The sequence below is a fragment of the Pholcus phalangioides genome, unplaced genomic scaffold (genome assembly GCF_987345545.1).
Source record: "Pholcus phalangioides strain wild (caught in Gottingen) unplaced genomic scaffold, Ppha-v1.0 ptg000015l_1, whole genome shotgun sequence".
Lineage (NCBI taxonomy): Eukaryota > Metazoa > Arthropoda > Arachnida > Araneae > Pholcidae > Pholcus > Pholcus phalangioides.
In genome coordinates, this window is record NW_028301608.1 from 23,990,661 (window position 1) to 24,013,404 (window position 22,744).

Sequence of the window (22,744 nt, forward strand, 5' to 3'; positions counted from 1 at the left end):
ACTACAATAGGTAATACTGTATAATATTGTAGACAAGACGATATTTTATAAACGTAAAAAATTATTACTAAAATTATTTTAATCTGCTCTGACCTACGAGATGGGATTCATTTAAATCTCCTCCGGGCTTGAGAGGTTAAATGCGAAGAGATTACGAAACAGTTATTCTCACGAAGGGGATTTTTCTGTACAGAAAAATAATCAGTTTTGAATTTTCGTCGATAGAGAGCGCTGCACGAAAGCAAATCTCTGGAGATATGCAAATTAGAGTCCTATAAAATGCAGGCTGTACGATTAACAGCTCATTTCTGAATTTTTCTGTTACTGGACTTACGTGAAGTTTTCAGTATATGACGTTGCGGCACTGTTGGCGAATTTGTTTTTCCTCAGCCGCTAATCACTGACTGAAGCTTTAGGTACGTTTCAGACACTTAAGAGCAGTTCAGATGCAGAATTCTGTCATTTATTTTTCATGGAGCGTCCTCTGTCGACAAAAATTTGAACTAATTTTCTCTGTACCAAAAAAATAATCCCTCTTCGTGAGAATAACTTTTTTTGTTTTTGCTTTCAAAAAACTTCTTTAACCGCTTTCAAATATGCCACCAGACCAGACCAGAATTGAACGTTTCCGTCGCTGCCCAGCCTTTGCAGGCTGTCTGGCGACTTACAGATCACCAGGGGTGGTATGAGAAGGAAAAAGACAAGTTTGTGCATGTGTGTAAGGTATGTAGTGTATGTGTGTGTGTGTAGAGAATGAATGAGCCAGGAGAGTATTGTTTACAAATCTTCGCGAAATGAATGCTCATCGAGATGAAACACAACACAATCGAAGAACAAGGGGGAAATGTCTTAGGGGAAGTAGCTGATGATATGCTACCCAAAAACTCCAACATTATAAATATTTACATAATCGAGAGACACTAACCAGAGATGTTTGAGGTACTGTTGAACCGTCATCAATCATATAACCATAATCAAGAAAGTCAAAGAAAAAGTTATAATGAAGACATGACACATACCATCTCTGTATTGTAATAACATCAGTTTCAACACGACACGAACCCAATGCACCATTTTATGCAAGCGCAAATTATGAATAAATGAGAAAAATTATTAATTGCGAAAAAAAAAAAACCATATAAATGCCTCTGAATTGCGATCACAGCATCCGCAATATCAAAAAAAAACTGATATTAAATTGATAAATTGTTTGGTAAAAAAAAAAAAAAAAAATCAAAATCATGAAAATGTTCTGAAAATTACATAAATTCGTCACCCAATCCACGCTCAGCAAGTCCATTGGCCTAGAGTGTACTGTGGGTATTCTAGGGTCATAATAGACAATTTCTCTAAGATGCGGGTGTTCAGAAGATCGTAGCCTGTCAAAATGAGCATTGGCAAGCTCCTTGATATAGTCCAAGATTAGTGGTAAGTCAAGATCTTTACGGATGTTTTTTCCTCTCACATACCAGGGGGCTCTGGTAAACTGACGAAGAATGATGTTCTGCTGTGTCTGTAAACGTTTCATATTTGCAAGACTGGCATGAGCCCACACTGGGGCAGCATATGTCAGAATAGGACGAATAATAGTTTTAAAAAGAATTACTTTATTCCTCAACGTTAGCCTGGCCTGTGGGAATGTGATTCTGGATAGCATCCCAACTGCTTGTGAGGCCTTATTTCTTACGTACATCACCTGGGGAGAAAATGAGAGCGACTTATCTAGTATACAACCTAGATATTTGACTTGGAGTTTTCTTGTCAACACCGTATTGCCGATGTATATGGGAGTTCTTGGAAACTTGTACCGTCTTGTGAAGAGAATATATCGACATTTTTGATGATTCAACTTTATATCGTTGTCTTGGCACCGGTCCTCAACGTCTTCAGTTGATTCTTGTAAATTTTCAATACATTTTTTCCCTTTTTTGTGATTGGTCAACAGGATGGCATCGCTTTCAAATATGCCAATTCCTTCAATTTTTATGAATTTTAAAACTATTTACGAATTTATGGAACACCCTGTATGTAACTCTCTGAAAAAGTACTTTTTTAAAAAATTAATTTCTGAGGATATTTATTTCTGTCAACTTCTCAGGAAAAAAAAGTTGCGGATAAAATAAAAAGTGCTAATGCGAGCCATTTGAAAAAGTCGCTCCACACGATACTTCGTAAGATTAAAAATTCAAGCATTTACCATCTTTACTTCCAAATATAGAATACAGATGGCAACACCAGTGTAACATGAAGCAGGCGTAATTCTGCCATCATTAATACATTAGGGGCCACACATACAGCCCAGAACAGAAATTATGGCATGTATTGATTCCTTAGAAATTCCGGCGAGGTAAATGTTTACGAGGTGCATGTTGATAAGAAAATAAAGACGGGGCTATGTATAATTTGCAGTAAGAAATTACACGAAGATTTCATATAGCGGAAATTAAAATTTGTTTTTTAAAATAGTTTTTTTAGCGTACAAATATGGGAATTATACGCAGGAAAATGTGGTATTGAAGATAAAACTTTTTGTTTGAAAATTTCAATAGTTATTTATTATCTTTTTCCAAAAAATATATATTTTTCTATTCTACACTTATTTGTGGCAATAAAAATGTATTGTTAGCCTAATAGTTAGCATTTCGGCACTGGCGTTCCTCGTAACTACGCATGCACGGTATCATCGAATGGACTATATAGCATTACGGGTAACATTATTCCGAACCATTCCACCCTTTGGTGAAATATAGTGTGGAATTTCCCATCTGAGATAGATGAAGGGATAGTTCTTCCCTGTCGTACATGTACGGTAGAGGTTTTCAAGGTTTTGCATGTGAGGGCCACATTAATAGAGATTCATTTAAGATTCATTCATAAATTCTCGCGGGCCACATCTAATTGGATGGGTGAATCACAGGGGTTGGGCACCCCTTCCCCTTCCCCACGTTGACCATGCACTGAAAAAAAAATGTTGTTGCTGAATTTGTGAAATTATTTTGCAAGAAAAAATAATTAAAAGATAATAATCACAGGCGTCCCTTGTTTTACGCGGTTAATCGACTGCCAAATAATCACGTAAAGTGAGATGAATTCATCATGATAGTTAAGATAGGTAAGATATGATTCCATGATAGGTAAGATAGGGATTTCTGTGAATGAATTGATTACTTAAAAACGTATGCCATAAGTTTTAATAAAATCCGAATTCATTTATAGATAATATAGAATGAATTTAATCAATACTTTCTTCTTCTGACCGTTCTTGATTAATGGACTTGTTCTGATGATTGTGGACTTTTATGTCGTGAAGAGCTCGAAATGGAATAAATGGAATAATCAGTAGACTCTGAAGCAATTTTGTATTCTTTGACCATGTGTGTTTATGACAAGTAGAGAAGAAAAATTAAATAATTGCGCTGCAAAATATTATATTGTAATCGACAGCATATTTTTTCAATTTCTGAACATACAGAAAAACGTGCGGAATACACTATTTGTATTTCGTATTAGGCTGAAGATGATTAGGTTAGAGTAATATGTAAATGTTAAATTTCTAATATCGTTATCAAAGTCCTTGGCAAAATACGTTTGCTACATTAAAACTATTACTTTATTTTTACATCCGCGTATTTATTCAACATTTACTATATGTATTCTCATATCGATCTTCTGAATGTTTAATGAAATCCTTATTAAACCCAGCTTTTCCCGTCATGCCAGAAATGAAGCACTCTGAAAGCTGGTGTCTCTGACTTTTACGGCATGTCGGCTAGTGTGTGGGAATACGATATAATTATTATTCAGCTCATTGTGTTAATTAATTAATAGTTTAAGAAAAAATATCTTTCTTGAGACAGAATTCTCTTATTTTGCTTGTCATTGTAATGGCAAAATTTACGATCGTATGTGAACTTCCTTGCTATCTCAGACCCGGGTCTCCCGGATTGAAGGGCAGCCTCGCTTATATGGTGGGTAAGGAACATGCTCTGTCGAACTGCAGGAAAACCATCGATAATTGAGTGTTGAGCTTACTGTGTACATTATATTGAGGATTTCGATTCATACAAAAATTGCAGTAGGCATACTTTTACAAAAGTGACCCCTTAAGCGGAATGTGGAGACGCATTATCAGGAGTTTAATATCATAAAAACGCCATAGAAGACGATGGTGGTTTTAAAAAAAGTGCCCGGTAAGAAGAGTGACACGTTATCCGGGTGACCCTCTAACAAGGGTCTCTAAGGAATCCTCTAACGGGTTTGATGTATTCATATTGGTCTCCTGAATGTACAGTATCTTATAATCCTTATTGAACCTAGCTTTTCCCAGAATGCCAGAATTGACTCCAGTATTCACAACGCTGGTGTCCCCCGACTTTTTAAGGCATGCCGGCTAATGTGGGGAATACGGTACAATAATTATTCAGCTGATAATGTCTTAATTAACATTAAAAATAATTTCTTTCATGAGACACAATTCTCAGATTCTAGAAGGAGTCATTGTAATTGCAAAATTTACGATCGTATGTAATCCTTCTTTCCATTTCAGAACCGCCCCCCCCCGGTTTTAAGGCCCCATCTCTCAGCTTCGCTTATATAGTAGAGAAGGGGAATTCTCTATCGAACTGTTGCAAAATCACCAATAATTGAGCGCTGAGGTTATCATGTACATCGTATGAAGAGTTTCGATTTATAAAAAAATTGTACTTTTACTAAAGTGACCCCTTAGGCGGACTGTGAAGCCGCATAACAGGAATTTAAATAACATAAGAACACCATAGAGGAAAATCGGCACTTTAAAAAAAGTGACCCGGTAAGCGGTGTGACGCGTTATCCGGTGACCCGCTAACAAGGTAAATGGTTTAAAGCTAAGTTTGACTACATTCATATCGGTCTTCTGAATATGTATCATGTAGTAATCCTTATTGAAAACTTAGCTTAACGGCATACCGGGCACGAACTAGACCCCAGCATTCGAAAAGCCGGTGTCCCCCGACTTTTACGGCATGCCGGCTAATTCGGGGGGATACGGCACAATGATTATTCAGCTGGAATTGCCTTAATTAATTAATAATGTGTAAGAAAAAAAAATCTCTTTCTTGAGGCAGAATTCTGAGATTTTAGGGAGTCATTGTAATGACAAAATTTACGATATCGTATGTAATTTTCTGAAGATTCTCGTAGTTTTCCACTGCAGTTTGTCGGCTCTGAGCGTGGAAGCAGGGGGGAAGGAAGAGGGGGAGAGAAACAGGGAATCGAACCGATCACCCCTAGAGTAAGGAATGCGACTGTTCCTATTTCTTGGACGGATGCCAATTTGCCGGAGTTCTACAGAGCTGGAAGTCGTAGACCGGTAACGTGTTCGGGCGGAGTAAAAAAAGAGTAACCGGTTAACCGGGAATTTTATAATATATACTGCTTATATAAGATACTATTTCTTATATTATCAACGATAACGAAACACATTAATTATAATTAGAAGAAACATTAAAACTTTAATCAAATACATTTTTAATTATCCGGTGAATCTCGCGAGGAACTTTGAACTCATCCGTAAAAAAAAAATTTTTTTCTACTTTGGACGATGTTGATCGGAACCGGTCCAAAGAAAAGGACTCGGTCCTAATGGGAAATTAGTAGTATCACGAACCTAAATTTTAGTGTTATATAATGGTTTAATTTTATTTTTTATTGTGGTGTTTACTCGGAAAAAAAAAAGACTGGGATCTTCTAAAGGTGAGTCAAAAAAATTTTAAATTCCAATTTTTTTTTTCAATTTAATAAATTTATTGACTTCAATTAAAATTTCCCATTTTTTTAACTTTTATGGAATTCATTTGTTATTTTTGATTTTTTATTTCTCTCGGGATATGTGACAATTATGTATTAAAAATGTGATAATAATTATGAATTTATACGAATATATTCAATATTTAAAGTTTTTACATAATTGTTTAAAATATAATGGAAATTATGCTATGGGGAATTCCGGTAAAAATGTAACAATATGGCAGTTTTTGATGTCGAAATTACACTGAATAGGTTTCCTATAGTGATATGTATTTTGTATTTTTTTGTATTGTACTTTATATAAAATAGGATGTTATCAAACAAATTATACTGAAATGCATATTTAATTACTATATCATTCAGTAATGGGCATTGGCTCCCTCCGGTTCATTGTCGAAAAAAAATGTATTACTTGTTATAGTGCAGTATTTTGTGAGCAGTTGCTTAATTTCATATTTAAGTCATTTTTTTATCATTTTTGTATTCCTTCAAACGGGAGTAAATCGAATCATATGGATACGCGAAAACAATAATTAATGTACAAAAATGTAATGTAGTATGAAATATATATAATCGGTGTTAAAATATTTGTCACTCTTTTAGCAGTTTAAAAATGAATACGAGGAATTTTTCATGGTACTATAACATTATGATTATTTATCAATGATTTGAAGCCTTCCTTGTCCAGTTTTCAAAGAGGCAAAAGAAGATAATTTGTATAATTTTATCTATTCCTCCCCTATATGTGTTTTCAACACATCTAATATCCAATCAATGACATCCAAAATTCGATTCCCGATTGAAAAAAAAAATTGTTCATGAGCGCCGTGCGTTTTAAGTTATCGTAACCTGTATTAAAAAAATAATGGTCATTGGCATATAATTATGTTACGGTAAATGTGATAAATTTGTGTTTATCCGTAATCACCAATCGTCTTAGTAAGTTCGATAAATTTTTCTACATTTATCACTTTCACCGGTGATAATTTCCGAGTGAAGTTGGTAAGTATGATAAATGTGGAAAAAAAATCATGCAGAAATATATACATCACTGAAATTCAACATCAGTTTCTCCCGTACCTGATGGGTGCACTACACATATTTTGACATAGAAATTAAGTCAAATTGAAATTATTAAATTTACCAACGGCGCTTGGGTGCTACGTATAATCACCAGTAAAAGTGATTAATTTAGAGAAATTTATCAAATTTTCCAATCACTCTTGGGTCATAATCGCCGGTAAAAGAGATTAGTTTACGGAAATTTATAAAACTTACCAAAATGCTCGGTGATAATGCATAATTACCGGATTTACCGCATTTATCGTAACATATAAATTGTTATATCTTGTAATGTTAACTTTCTTAACATTTATCAATATTTTTGATCATAATATAGATCAGGTATGGCCAACAGCTGGCCTGTAAGAGGATTTTGTGCGGCCCCAAACTAGGTAGAAATACTGTGTATTAAATTGATTTTATGATCATTATTTAAGCTATTAGTTTCAACAGCGGACTTTCCTGATTAACAAACCCCACATTCACATTTATTATTTCTAGTGACGATAATAATTTTCTAGCGTAATAGTAATTTGTTGCGCTCATTATACTACATTATGAACACAATCAGACAAACTAATGTTTTTTGCAATGAATATGTAGAGAAGGGTAAGTTTTAAACGTAAGTTTTCAAGAGTAAGCCCCAGGGTAAAGCTTTAAAGACTAAATGCAGCGTATATCACCATGGCGATGAATCTACGAGGTTTCCTGGGCCATTTTACTACTTTACTAGTGCGGCTTATACACCGGAGTGTTGTATTAGTGATATACCCTGACGCTGCTACGCTGCAGCTGACCATTATGTTGGCCCTCAAACAGTGAGAGGTTGGCCACCCCTGATCTAGATCACCAATGGAATCCATCATCCTAGACTGAAGTATGAGAAAAATGTCCGGTAAATTTGAGTAATTCATTGATGATTTATCATATTTACCAATACGAGCTGGGGATTATGCATAATCACAGGTAAATGTGATAAATTTGCATAATTCATCAAATTTACCAAAATGATCGGTGGGTATGCAAATCACACACCGGATTTATAACATTTACCGTAACATATACATTTTTGCAGTCAATTTGTAATTGAAGTTCGATTTTTTGATGATAATTTTGGAAAGAATCAGAGGTAAATATAAAAAAAAAACATAGAACATGAAGAACCGAAACATCCTCCTAAAATTTGACGGAAAACCTGAAAAATAGTGTGTTTCCAAAAATTTCTACGGATTTCCAATCCAGAACCATATTTCAAAACACAAAATCTCACGAAAGATATTATGATCCGTGGCAATCCGAAATGTACAGAAATCACAAGATCCTCACGTAGAACGAGCATGAATACCAACCAGATCATGCTGTCAAAGGTTTCTTCAGCATGATATATCAGTAATTGATTCATCTTCACTCGGCGTGTATTAAATATACTAGCGGGTAATTTTTTTTTGCCGCTATTCTCGCGTTGGTGGGATCGTGGGTAATTGCGTGCATGCGTGGATCCCATTTCTTCGTGCTACTGTATTATGGCATATTGTCACGCCTGTAGCCGTGCCAGTGGAAAGTTAATTTCCGGTTATGCACATAAGGAAGCCGCTAAGCCTATATATCCTACTTCAAAGCTATTGTCTGACTTACCGGCACAAGTGGAATTTCTGTTCTCTCTGTCTCTCTCTTTCTCTCTACCATACCCAACATTCGTCGGTTTTGAATATTAATGTATCGTGGATGTTGTTGGGCCAATGCGAACATTACATGGCTTAATCACACGCATCTGTTAATTATGGATTCTGCATGACTTCGTAAAGAAGTTTTCTCCGTTTTTTTTTCCCGTAATGCTACTCGAAATGTGTCCAAGTTTGCCAAAAATGACCGAAAATGCTAATCAATCTAGGAAAATGCTAGAATCAAGCATGATTTATGAGTAATTAAGAGAAATGCATGAAGAAAATAGATGTGCGAATCTTTACGTTTGATAATACAGTCAACCCCGCTGAATCCGTTAACAGTTAAAGAGATATCCCGCTTATACCAATATAAAGCCCTCCGGAACTGAAATTTCTTCCATAGAGATAATATTAAAGTTCTCCACACTTTAAATGACAATTCCAAATACTTTTCCCCGATAAATCGAACAGTGGAGTTCACACGACAACTGTAAATAAATAAATAAAAATATTAATGTATCGAGGATGTTGTAGGACCAATGCGAACAGTACATATCTTAATCACGTGCACCTGTAAATTATGGATCCGGTATGACTTTGCCTTCGTAAAGATGTTTTTTCCCTTTCGTTTTTTTCATTATGTCACTCGACCGAAACTGCTAACCAAGCTGGAAAATGCTAGAATCGAGTATGATTTATGGGTAATGAAGACAAATTAGTCAGGAAAACCCAAAGAAATAAATGCATGAATAGTTTCATTTGATAATACGGTCGGTCGCATAATCAAATATTGGAATTAACACAACAACTGTAAATATATATTAACCACTATATACGTAATATTTTTATCAGATGAAACATTTGAAAATTATGGCAAATATGTTGCCAGTTAAGACATATAAAAAATCTAGACTTTGGGGGTGGATACTTCTTCTAATTGGTATAGCTGTATTCTGTGTGTATTTAATCATTTAAAATTATTTTTTTTCATTATCAAGTCCATAGAGAACGCTAACTTTCGCAATAGAAATAAAAACCTCTTGGGGTATTGTGATTGTTTCAATTTAAGAAATTTTTCATTTCATTTCGATGTCTGACATATCTCAGAGGCTCCTTCATCAGTTTTTATTATGAAAACTATACTAACGGCTATTGAATTTTTTTTGTTCCCCGTATAATCGAATATCGAATATACGGGGAATATTATAATCGAATATAATCGAATCCCCGCTTATTCGGATATTATGTGCAGAAACCGTTGATATCCATTTAAGCGGAGCCGAATGTACGTGATACAGAAAATAAAAGTTTTTAATTGAAAAATAACATATAAGAAATCCATAACGACTATACAAAAAAACAGAAGAACGAGAAATTTTCTTTTAAATTATTTGGATTACTGCCAGCAAAAAACATTATCCCCATTCGTGTGAGAATTTCTGTCTCAAATTAATACATACAGTGATAAGCTTACATCGTACGAGAACAATGTATCTCAGAAAAGCTTTGCTCGTCAACCTATTGTCAAACCAAAAAAAAAAAAGCTCTAATATATCTTGTAAAAACTATTTTGTAAATGATTGAATGAATCATTATGAAAAAATCGAGCCATTTTAAAAACTAGAATTTCTCTGAATATCTACCTCTATATAGGTTCAATATATTAGTTTACGGATAAATTTTCCTGCGTGTTATTTATCCTATATTTAAATTCCACTATTTAATGCAGTAACCTGTATTGGAGGGGGGGGGGGGGGTTGGTGCAGGCAAATTAGCCAAAAACCATATATATTTTTCAATTTGTAAATATTTCTTTGCTCACCTGAGTTCAAGTTTTTGTTCTGCTTGTAACTAGAAGTTTTTTTAAAATATTTTAACATAAATCGCTGGCAAGCCTCATGTGTGTTAAGTTTTTCCAGCTAATGTTTCCCATTAAAATGCTCTTTTCTGAAAGCTATGTGGTTTTTTTTTTGGCAGATAAGGAAAATTTTTTCAAACATCACTTGTGTTAATGTCTTGCAAATTAGCATGGTTTGCAATGCCGAGGTATTACATGCTTTGAAACGAGAGGATTTCTCGTTAAAGTTATTTAAAAATTTTTATGGTATGAAATATGGGCAAATTTTGGTGAGTTTTGAAAAAATTTCATGTAATTGAGTTATTGAAGTTGAAATTTAAAAAAGAATATATATAGGGTGTGCAAAAAGTCCGTAGAAACTATAAAAATTCATAAAAACCGGAAAAATAATCGAAATAAAAAACGGTTTGCAGGGTTACATCACTAGGTCACGGGAATTTTTCGACATTAAAAAAAGAACTAAAAAACAGCCGATAGGTGGCGCTGACATACACAAGTCAAAGAAAAGATACGCAAATAACGGACAGAATGCCTTCAAATCGTTTATTACAGCAGTATGTGTTCCACATGACCACCACCACCACAGGGAATAACACATTGGAGGCGAGTCCAGTTTTTAGTTTTTTTTTTCCTGTCTGAAAAAAATTTCCGTGAATTCAAGAAAATTAAAAAAAAAATACAAATAATAAAAAAAAAAAAAAAAAAAAAATATATATATATATATATATATATATACACACAACTAAAATCCTAAAGACTTTCCTTTCATTGGTATAGAAATTATATCCACGAAGTTTGAGTGTGAGATTGAGAATAGAAAATTTTTTGGTTCCTTAAAATCAGGAGGTTTTCCCCCATAGGAAAGCATGGGAAGCCAAGATCGTCAACCGAGCCTGTTAAGGATTCACTGAAGCTACATACTAAATAGTGGGCCCTTGAGGAAAGAAGATCTCTCTCTCTCTCTCTCACACAGGCTTCATCCGGCTCGACCCATCTACTGTATTACCGTAAAGTTACAGCAAAAGTCTGCTACACGTTTAACCTTATTTAAATGAAAGTTACATAAGATGATTATTCGCTTCAAATCATATGTTCAAACGCAAATAAAATTGATAGACATGAACTCTATCAGAACACAATAATGAGTAATATTTGTTTCACTGAATATAGAGTCATTATGACGTGAAGACTCATACAGGCATTAATGTTATCAAAGTAATATGAGGTTGACCAAAAGCATGCATAAGCATCGCTTTTAGAAATAACTAACATTGACTAATAGAAATCGGCCATAGAGGGTGAAGTACCAGAATTTGTATTTGAAATAGCAAAGTTGTGAAAAACCATAATATTTTTTGTGTGCAAATATGAATTTTCAAAATTCTATCTGAATTCCTAGAAATTCTAACTTCACTGTGATGTTTATTTCACTGTATATGTAATAATTATGCAGTGAAGCCAGATATAAGCGTTCGTATAATCAAAATAAATGAGGTTAATCATTGTAGGTGATCGGGATCGTGGACACCCTTTAAAAGATTAACCATATAAAAGCCGGCCGTAATCATTGTTAAAATCTCTAGTACAATGGCAAAATCTTGGAAAATCATAATATTTTGGCTGAAATCCAAATTGGACTATGTCACAATGTTTCTTTCGAAATATCCAATTACATAGAACTTTTATTAATTTAAAAATCAATGAAACAGCTGACAGAGGATGAAAGGATATCAGGAACATAAATGTTTGCTCATAAACAAAGGGTACAGAAACGAATATGAATCGTAGAAAACAATACTTGAAATTTTATCATTCACGGGCCCATTCTATCTTTTTTTCCCTTAACATTTCCTTTCATTCATTATGACTTAGAATCTTGAAGCCGTTACAAAGTCATAAAGTATAAGGAAGTATTCCATGAAAATGATAGCAAATCTTTTTTTCTTAAGAAAAATATATATTTTTTTCATTCACTTCTTTTCTTATTTTCATCGTTCTTCTTTCTCATCTCACAAGCTCTTCTTCTCCTAACAAAGATTTAAACACGTTTTATCACCTCAGATTTCCGCGCATTTGAGCTGTCAGTGGTTGTTCACTATTTATAGATTACTCTTTCTTGCTCTCTCTCTCTCTCTCACTCACCCATCTCTTGGTACAATTCCATTGATCCATGAATCTCCGTAGATGGCGCTAGAGCCTTACTCTCTTACTCTCAAAGCCACCCTGCACTTATAACAACCCTTTTCACCCATTTCCTAAACCGTATCCCATCCGAGAAAGGCGAAGAACAAGAACAAGATGAAAACCCTCTAGTAGTTTGTTTTGGAAGTACGTACTACCATCACCACCAACCTTCTCACTCTTTTGTTTCACGTCTTCACGTTTTGTTTTCGGGTCAGTGGCACTTTCACAGTGCGATGGTCGAAGGCTGGAAATGGATCGTTCCAACAGCCATTCAAGTCATTGATGTTATTGTCCTTGTTCTGGACTGTAATCAAATTTCTGATGTATCGAGAGTACGGCAGAATTTTTTCTGCCTCCGTCGAATTTTTAATTTGATGAACCATAAATTTCTCGATTGTGAATAGATCACCAAAAAATGTATTCAACTAAATTCTGTTGTCTATTTATTAATTTTATGAGCATGGAAAGTATTCAAATAGGCTGGTTTTTTTCTCTAAGGAATTGGATACTGCGAATTATTTTGTATTATATCCTCATTTGTTACAAAATATTGCTATCCTCGAAGAATGAAATAATTAATTAACTGGATAATTATTTATTTGGTTTTCAGCCAATTTTTTTAATTGAAATAATTTCAACCCTCTGTGATTCACCCCCTCCCCCCAAAGAAACGTAACTTTCCATTTACAAATACGGATGTAAATGGGTATTGCTAGCATAATTTTAATGGAAGCAATACATTAGCATAGAAATTTAATTAATAGAAGTGAATTTTTTTAATTAGCTAAAATGATTAACTAGGAGTAAAATATATTGTTTTTATTGAATTCCCAACCTTTTTTTATACCATACCCATCAAAACATCCCTGAAATCCTGATGTCCCCCCGTAATTTTGTCGGGGAGTACACCCTTTCCCTGATTAAACTTCATAGTAACATAACAAAGTTTTATTTTTAAATGTAAGAACCACATTCTTTTTTGCTTTTCCTCCTAAAATGTTGGGTCATTGAACCCTCCCTCACCATTTCTGTCTTTCCTGATTCTTGATCAGGAGTCCTGGAAGAGACTTCGAAGGGGGGGGGAGGTCTATGAACTTGGATGAGAAAACAATTAACTTATTGTGTTGGCGTTGGCATAGGCTTTGACTGCCAGCGTGTAATTGAGAATAAGGACTTATCGCGCTGTTAGATTGTGGTCTACTGTTTCTTTGAAACATTTCGCCCGCAGCTGTGTGGCGGGCATTTTCAGAGGTGAGTCTGGTACTATTGAGTTTCAACGACAACCATCTATAGCCAGCGAAGCCGGAGAAGATGATATGAATGGCACCTTGTCGGCACTCGGTAGTACCAGATTCACCTCTGAAGATGAGCACCACAGCTGTAGGTGAAGCATCGAAAAACCAAAAATAGCAGACCATGACCTTAGGCCCGGTAAGTTCTTATTCTTAATTACTTCATTGTTTGTACATTGCTATATACAGAGTGTTATTTTGTAAAGGAGTTCTTGGCCTTCATTTCTATTCATTTCATGGGTACGGGGGGTCCACGGACTTGATCTTACTAGCACAAAATTTTCCGTGGAATACAATACATTAAGAACACTTAGTCAAACTGTTTCACTGAAAAATAAAAATAAAAGAAAGAATTCATCAAGAAATTATTTAAAAATTAATTAAAAATTTGAACTGATATAAAAAAATAAAGGAAATTCGGGGGAGGTTCTAAGCCTTCATAGAAAAATTCGAATTGCCCCCTTGTGGGGCATGTCCTCACGTTGGGAATCACCGCTTTAATGTTATTTATAATTAGATAAAATCTCTTGGTTAGCAAAGTTGAATAATTTTTATCTTGAATAATGTTTTCAATTCTCCCCCCCCCATCATTTTACTTTCTTATAAATCTTTGAACACGTAAAATTTCAGCATCTCCTAAAAATAAAAAACCCTAGAGGGGGCCAAATGAATGGCTTAAAAAATGACACCAACTCTTTCTGTGTGAAAAAAATATATTGCATTTACATAACCATATTTTGCACTTAAATGACCATGAAAGATGTCCATTCTAATATGCAGAAAAACTTGAAAAAAGAAATAGGTACAATGGGTTTTTTTTATCGTGTATTTGCCACCTACACTATTCAGATATACACAGGACCACAGACGGTTAATTACAAGAGAGGGAAACTTTGGTCTGAAAAATCACAGTACATTGGTAGAAGGCTGGACATGGATCATTCCAACAGCTTATTCAGGTCATTGTTATTCTTGTCCTTGTCTCTAATCAAATGTATATTGATTATTTTGTATCATATATCCACATTTTTTTTTGTAAAATATTATATATCCTCAAGAGACGAAATGATTGGTTGACCGAATAGTTATTTATTTGAATTTCAGTGAATTTGTTTTGTTTTTTTTATTTAAATAAATTTGATTACAAAAGAGAGTGAAATTTTTTTTATGAGTGTTGATTATATGCAGAAAGAATGAACAGGTTTTTGATTTCCGTCTATTCGAATGCACGTCTTTTGTTTTAAGAAAATTTTGTACTGATTAATTTAGACCAGCGGTTCCCAAATAAATTTAATTTGTGGATCCCCAGAAATCTTAGTGCCTGCATTAACCCCATTCCTCGGCCAAGCAACATCCATGAATTTTGAAAGCTAAATATACATGGCATGAGTTTTATACATAAAGAATATACGTATTGTACACATGATATAAAATAGGAAACAGTATTACTACTGCCGTGTGATAACATGACTACATGAATATAAGGAATCAATTTCTCGTACTCTGTACTCCTCTGTGTTGTTGCACGCGAACTTAAGTCCATCTATCTATAGACTTACACATAGGCAGAAAGATTTTATTTTACGCAACAACACAGATGAATATCAACGTTGCAGCGCTGCTTTTGCGTGTTTAATTGAATTTTTAATTTTAAAACTTAAAATTTGATTGAAACTTTGTTTTTTTAAGCAATTTATTTACATTATATACTGTACATTCGGGAAATACGGAATAGTCGGGTAATAGTCGGGTAATGAAATACTGGGTTTTCTCTGATTTCAGGTAGTTTCGTTAAATGGAACAGTGATGAAGTATTTGAAAATTACCAAATGATGTATAGAGTCAGTGTCGCTCGGTTGTCGCTATCATGGCTGTTATGGGAAAAAATTTGTTTTTCTGTTTCTTGAAATTTACTTAGGAAAGTTTACAAAGATGCTCATTAATTATTGGAATTGTGCCTATTAATTTGAAACCAATCACAATGTACATCACTAGGGTTTTATTTTATTGTGTTGTGCTCACTTTTATCTAGCGATTCTCTCTGCTTAGATGGAACGCTATTTTTACACGCATGGTATGTCGAGTAATATGGAATACTATAAGTATTATCTGAGTTGGGCTAGAATATCTCTTCAAGATGGAAAGTTAAGTAAGATAAAAGAGGAAAGTCTAGAAAGATAACGTGTGTCTTGTTCTCTTTGGGTTCATCTTGACTGTTTTGGGGCAGAATAGAAAGATTGCATTTGTGATTCTTGTAACTAGATTGTGACACTACCACACATCATCAGCTACGACTATTCCATATCGCCCCCTCCCCCGAAAAAACATTTTAAATGCCTTTTTTCATAGTTATAATATTTTTAAATACGACACACTTGTGAATGCAAAGACAAGAATCCAAATTGTATAGAAATACAGGTTTCAGGTTTTTACCACGTTTCAAATTGAAATGATCGAAAAAATAGAAAAGGTATTCCATATTGCCCAAATGTACTATACATATGTTTTTTTCATGGGTCCTATAGGAAGTGACTCCATCGGTGCTAAGGCAGGAATTTCGTCAGGCTTCCTCCAACCTATCATAGCCATGAAAGTAGCCCGCTCCGAGATCAGTGCTGGAACCGCTTACATTCCCTACGATCCAAGTAGGTCAACATCCCTTACCCTCATTTTTATACGGATAGTTGAATTCGATGAAAGAAGTATATATATATAAGCCGGTGTTATAGATTGAGCACAGGAGACTGTAGTCAAAACCCGGAGGTAGTTCTTTCTCTTATTTTGCTGAAGGAATACCAAGAATGGTCCTTGTGAGAGCGATGGAGCTGGTCCTTAACTTAGTCCCCGAAAATCCAAGCGTTGAGACCGCCAGACGTCCGTAACTTCATCTCGGTGGAGACTCGGTCTGGCTCTAGGCTGTAGCTTCGTGACGGAGGCAGGAGGGCCGAGGGACGGGAGACATCCAAGGGTCCCAGATGTCAGCAACTCTTAGCCCAACCGTGGCCTCGTCGAACTGGTTCCATTAACCACCCAGTTACCTTTTCCAGCCTAGCCAGTGGAGGAGAACTGGAGCGCCTCGTTGAGGCAGTCGCTGACAAGGGCAGCCTTGTGGAGCTTCTCCGCGCCATCTTTGGGTGGTGTTACAAACGCTTAATGGTGTGTTTGATTAGATGTTAATTCAAGTGAAAAATACGTGAGAGAGATATCAATAGAATGATTTACGGGATCAAAACAAAAGGTATTTTTTCTCCTACTTTTGTAACATCAAAAATGCATTATTGTTAGCGTTATTGAAAATTTTATTCACATATTTAAAGTATAACTCGTTTAAATTTTGTTTAAGAGAAACATCCAGTTACGTACATGCCTATACCTATTTTAAAGAAAAGGTGTTTTCATAAGTTAGAACATTATAAAAATTTGTTTTTTTACCTTTGATTAGTTCTTTCTGAAGACCTTTTTCCTACAAAAAGAGTAGAAGAAAGAAAAAAAAGGCTTAATTCCAAACTGGAAATTGAAAAAAAAAAGCCTCTTTTTTACAAATGCGAAACCAAAATAAAAGCGGTAAAAGAAAATAATAAAATATATAAAGTCTAGGAAAAACACCAAGAGATTAGGAAAGAAAAGGAATAGAAGCTTTAAGGAGAAAGAAAGAAAGAGAAAGTACAAATAAAATAAAGAAAGCAAAGAGACTAGTGACTTTTCGAAGAAGTTGATCGATTGCGAAAAAAATCAATTTGTTATCGTCATCGACAAGTTTTGCACTTGCGTCGTCGAAGTCATCGTCGTTCCGTTTCGTGAAAAATAATAATTCCCATCGTAGAAACGAAACACATTCACCGCATTTTAATTCTTCCGATTCACTAAAAATCTATAAATATTCATAGAAAATCGGTTCCAAAACTATTCATAAACGAGAACCGTGTCTAGTTATAATGAGGGCCAAAGGTCATTTTTATGACCTTTTCCTCATCTCAGGTGAGCACGTTTTCTCTCTCACGGTTGAATAGTTTCCGACTCTGGAAGTATTTTTCCATAAAAATCGAAATACACATAATTCCGATCATTTTTTTTTCACGAACAAAAATGCATTAATTAGTTTCATATAATTTTAGTTTATTACTTTATTTACTTCATTAGTTTTGAACGAATTGATTTTGAAAACATTTCTCTCACAATACGCGTTTTTTTTATTTATGTTAAAATAATTTCTTTCATTAAACATGAATTTTCATGAATTTCTGTTCGATGTGCGAATATTTTTGTGTAGATATGTGTTCTATATCTGTACATTCTGTAGTTATATACAGTCGAACCCCAATTTAACGCCACCATCCATCCCAAAGAATTTTGGCGCTATAACGTGTTCGTTTTTTTCATCGGATCATGATCGGAATAGTGTTTCAAAGAAGCACCTTAACATGAATTCACACGTTTATTACGAGCTACTGTATCTCAATGACTTAGAATGTCAATGTCTTTACTGTTACTCAATCAATAAAATAACCTTTTTTATAAGCATAATTTTAAATTGAGAAAATTGGTAAAACTGTAAACACTGCTGTTACGTAAATACACTCATGTCCATAAATTGAGGATAATGCCAGCTCCGGCAAATAAAGGTTCAGAAACAAAACAAACGTTACTTATTCATAAAGCCTATTTATTAAACAAAAGATAAAGAACAAAAACGATGGTGTATGTATGATACCATTCATAAAAACTATGATTTTTGCTCCCTGGAGCAATTGTAAAAATTATCTCCTTTACAAAAACTTACTATTACATGGTTGGTATGATGGTTAATACATTGTATGTCTCCCATGCGATGAAATACAGTCCGTACAACGCCTAGGCATGCTGAGTATCAAATTATCGATCTGATCTTGGGGAAGATCACTCCACTCAGCAAGCAATGCTCTCCGAAGTTCCGGTACACATGTAGGAGGTGGTTGACGGGCTGCAACTCGTCGGCCAAGCATGTCCCACACATGCTCTATCGGATTCAAGTCAGGTGAGAATGCTGGCCATTCCATACGGGTTATATCCTCAGATTCAAGGCATTCGTTTACGATGTTTGCTCGGTGAGGACGGGCGTTGTCATCCGTAAACACAAATTCTGCGTCCATGGCACCCCTAAACAAACGTACACGTTGTTCCAGAATGATGTCCCGATAAATTTGGGATTTCATGGTTCCGGTTTGAACATGCAGATCTGTTCTGGAACCCACTATAATTCCACTCCAAACGAGCAATACTGCACCACCGTAACGGCGTCGTTCAATGATGTTGTCTTGGTGGTAACGGGTACCTGGCGTTCTCCATATGAAAGTCCGACGTGAATCAGACTGCAAGCTAAACCTGGACTCGTCGGAAAACATCACACAAGCCCACTGTGACGATGTCCACATTGCATGTTCTCTACTCCAGGCTAATCGCTGCCGACAGTGAGTTGCCGTGAGTGGAACACATCTGACAGGCCTGCGAGCATATAGACCAATATCTCCCAAACGTCTGTACACGGTTTGCCTTGAAACTGTGGTACCCGTGACTGCAGATAGCTGACGAGACAGGTCGGATACGGTGCTCCGTCTGCTTCTTTTGGCAGTTACTGCCAAATACCGGTCTTCATTCGGCGTTGTAACTCGGGGGCGACCTGTACTGTAACGTCTACTGACGTTTCCGTTACCTTGGAATCGTTGCCAAAGCCTAGAGATGACACTTTATGCAATTCCAAGTTCCTCGGATACTTCCATCTGAGTACGCCCACATTCCAGGCAGCCGATAATTCTACCACGTAAAAAATCATCCACACGCGTCCTCTGTGTCATAACTATTCGCTTATGGCACTGAGCGCCTTACAGAACTCTTGTGAACAATTTTACTTCTTTGCCACCATTCCTTATATACCCCCCTCTTACACTCTCGTCATTGTGACGTACTATCGGCATCATCTGGTGGCTTCCTAAAATTTGCATATCATTCTTGCAGATGTATGTGATAATTCTAAAGGTGAAATTTTTACTTTAGATTTCGATTTCCGTGTGATTCTGAATTATCCTTAATTTATGGACATGAGTGTATTAACCATCATACCAACCATGTAATAGTAAGTTTTTGTAAAGGAGATATTTTTTACAATTGCTCCAGGGAGCAAAAATCGTAGTTTTTATGAATGGTATTATACATACACCATCGTTTTTGTTCTTTCTCTTTTGTTTAATAAATGAGCTGTATGAATAAGTAACGTTTGTTTTGTTTCTGAACCTTTATTTGCCGGAGCTGGCATTATCCTCAATTTATGAACATGAGTGTAGTATCTATGAGGACTTAATGCGGGAATACTCAAATCGTGATCTCTCTCTCTCGAGTCGCCTAGAGACCTAGATTCTGGTTGACAGAAAAAGATTCGCATTTCCCGTTCTTCCTCAAATGGTGCTACTGAAAACACTTCGCACTCAGAAAAGATTAAAGAAAAATGACACACACACGTAGTGTTTTTAGTTCCTTTCCTTCACACGATCTCAAGAATATCTGCCGTCCATTGTGAGAAGATAGATAAGATATTCATTGAAAACGTGACTATTTTTTTTAATTTAAAGCATATAAAGACACGTGGAGATAATCTTGACACATGACCGGAAAAAATCAACTAAAAACTGACAATTGTGTACCGAAAGAAAGCTTGAGAAGAGGTGCGTCATCAATATGTGAAAAAGCACATCGCACTACCAATATAAATAAATATTTCAGAATCGCGATACTATAGTAGCTCGGAGAGTAGTACGTGAAGTCATCCGTCAACCGGTCGCGTTGCCATTTTAATCGCCAATACCCCTGCACCTTCATCTGAATGGTGCAATAAAAATGCACATGATGGGTCGCCTGGAAACCGAGTCTTCTGGTATCTATGCAACATTTATTTCCAACAGTATTTCCAAGTGTGGAGGTCCCAAGTGCGTCCAAATACTCAGCTGAATTTATTTTATAGTTGATCAAATGCCAAACAATAGGATGACATTTTACACTTGGTAGAAGCCCCAGAACATTATTTAAGGCACCGTGATAGTGTTAAGACGAGGCTGCCAATGGGAAGAATTTGATACATCATTGATCCACAGATTTTTTTTAAACCAAATGAGTATCAAACTATGATCAGCTTTTTAAGTATGTATTTGTCTTGAACCTTGTTTGTATCTGATTTTATTGCATTAAGAAAAGTTTTATTCATTTAAATGGTACAATGTCGTGTGTGATGGGAAGTCTTTTTTCCATAAAAAACCAAATAAAAGTTATCAAACAATTTTTATGCGTTTATATATTTTTTTTATTAAGAGTCTCGAAAAAAGACTTCTTATTCGTATGGTACTGAATATAAATTCCTGGAATTTCTTTAAAAATGCGGATTATGCTTCTAAGAAATAATTTGTTATGCATATTATCATCTAATACTTTAATAAGCTGATGCGACGCAATTATTTATTTCCGTTTACTTTTTTATGCTTCATTAATATTCTTTACTGCATGATATTTACAGTAGCATATATTAATACTATAGAGAAAATATGGGATGCAATTACTGATTCAAGCATAGTTTATAATAAAAAAAAACGGATTATGTTTTTTTACTTTAATTTATGCTTTATATTTTATGTATTGGCACTGTATGTCCTCATGGAATACCCTCGTATCCGCTCGAAGATAATTTAAACAGTTGCGAAATCCTCATAAAAATTCATAATCATGTGACAATATTCATTGTAACTGGCTAATATTTTTTTAATAAATATTTCATCATCGGTAGCTTCTTTTTTTTATTGCAATTAACTATTTTTTCTACTTATAATTATAATACTCGTTTTTCCCCTCGGATAATTCATGTTTTTAAACAAATGAGAACATTGTTTTTTTAACATTTTTATCTCTATCATTTTAATCATTTAAGCATGATATGTATAGGGTGATTATAATTAAAGTTCTCGTACTCTAAGTAATTTTCTCAATAATTACTCACCCGAATACAGTCAAATTTTCAGGATATTTTAATGAGACCATGGGAGAGAGATTTATGCAAGGAAAGAAACAGTTCGTTGAATAATATTCATTGAAAAATATTGAATTTTCCTTTTTCCCTAATGGTCCGTATAGCGTATATACCAAGTTTCAATGGAGTACGTTCACTAGAACGGGCACTATATAGGTCTGAGTAGTTTCAGTATACTGGCACTGCTGAGAATATGAAGCGCTCATCAGTGTACTGAGTTTGCCAGCACCGCCATTGAACTGTTGATGGTTGGAAACGAGTTTCTTGGTCTGACGAGTCGCGTTTCCAGTTCTATCAGGCTGATGGACGTGTACGGCTATATTGAAAAATCCCCATAATACTATGGACTCCGCATATCAACTGGAGACTGCTCAAGCTAGTAGAGGCTCTGTTATGGTATGAGGCGTGTGTAGTTGGCATGATGTCATGAAAAGGCATCCTAGAGCTACAGACGACTCTGAATAGTGACCGCACGTAAACATCCTTTTCCATCACTCACACTCATTCATATCCTGTGTGTATTCAGACAGGCTTGTAGAATTCCAACAGGAAAATGCGACGCCAGATACATCGGAAGTGGCTACCGAGTGACAAAAAGAACACGCTTCTGATTCTAGCATCCTCCGTAGGCCACCTAAATCCCCAGACATGAACATTATTGAGAGGGCTGATGGGATATCTTGTAACGCACAGTACAAAATAACCTCGCTCCGTTATGGAATTTCGGACAGTCGTGAGAGAACCATGGTCTTAATTGCCTTTAGGATAATTTCGCGCATTAGTGGAGCCCATGGCACGTCGTGTTGAAGCAGTTAGGAGTGCTTGAAAGGGACCTACACAATATTAGGTGGTT

The 22,744-nt window shown here is 35.3% G+C and overlaps 1 protein-coding gene across 3 annotated transcripts in view; it reads left to right on the forward strand.

Annotated features, from left to right (window-relative positions):
* Positions 1-22,744, forward strand: part of LOC149075706 (uncharacterized) — a 70,084-nt gene that overhangs the window by 45,942 nt on the left and 1,398 nt on the right. The window contains exon 2 of one of the 3 annotated variants that reach the window (XM_089243209.1): positions 16,373-16,492. The exons of 1 other annotated variant lie outside the window; for it this stretch is intronic. The gene's annotated coding sequence lies outside the window, so the exon portion shown is untranslated. Of the gene's footprint in view, positions 1-5,356; positions 5,734-16,372; positions 16,493-22,744 lie in introns of those variants that run through there. One more of the 3 variants, XM_089243208.1, reaches the window with a different exon arrangement.